The sequence below is a fragment of the Labrus mixtus genome, chromosome 3, assembly GCF_963584025.1.
Source record: "Labrus mixtus chromosome 3, fLabMix1.1, whole genome shotgun sequence".
In the NCBI taxonomy this organism is placed as follows: Eukaryota; Metazoa; Chordata; class Actinopteri; order Labriformes; family Labridae; genus Labrus; species Labrus mixtus.
Window position 1 is genome coordinate 18,599,790 of NC_083614.1, and position 1,123 is coordinate 18,600,912.

A 1,123-nucleotide genomic window follows, 5' to 3' on the forward strand; every position below is an offset into this window, starting at 1 on the left:
AACACACAACACAACACATATATACATACATACAAACACACAACACAACACATATATACATATATACAAACACACAACACAACACATATATACATACATACAAACACACAACACATATATACATACATACAAACACACAACACATATATACATATATACATACATACAAACACACAACACAACACATACATACATACAAACACATATATACATACAAACACACAACACATATATACATATATACAAACACACAACACAACACATACATACATACATACAAACACATATAAACATACATACAAACACACAACACATATATACATACATACATACAAACACACAACACAACACATATACATACATACAAACACACAACACATACATACAAACACATACATACAAACACAACACATATATACATACATACAACACATATATACAAACACACAACACAACACATATATACATACATACAAACACACAACACAACACATATATACATACATACAAACACATATATACATACATACATACAAACACAACACATATATACATACATACAACACAACACATATATACAAACACACAACACAACACATATACATACATACAAACACATACATACAAACACAACACATATATACATACATACAAACACATATATACATACATACATACAAACACAACACATATATACATACATACAACACAACACATATATACAAACACACAACACAACACATATACATACATACAAACACACAACACAACACATATATACAGTTTGATATATATGATATATGCAACAATACAGTTTGATATATGCAACTCAGGCTAAAGTTTAAAAGTTTAAATGTCTTCTGATAATAATAATAATAATAAATATAATGAGGAATTATCTTTCACTTTCACATTTACATTTTATATTTTCAATTTGAAAATGTCATTTAAATGGCTTGCCTTTTGGAGGACTGGACCTTTAATTCCACCGGATTCCCAGATGAGCGTCTCACATAATACCAAGTCAGCTGACTTTAGACGCCATTTTGTCAGCCATTTCCTACACTGATCCATTGCCAGCGTCTACTGCGAGGATACAGGACGCCCCGTCTGGCCTCAGTTT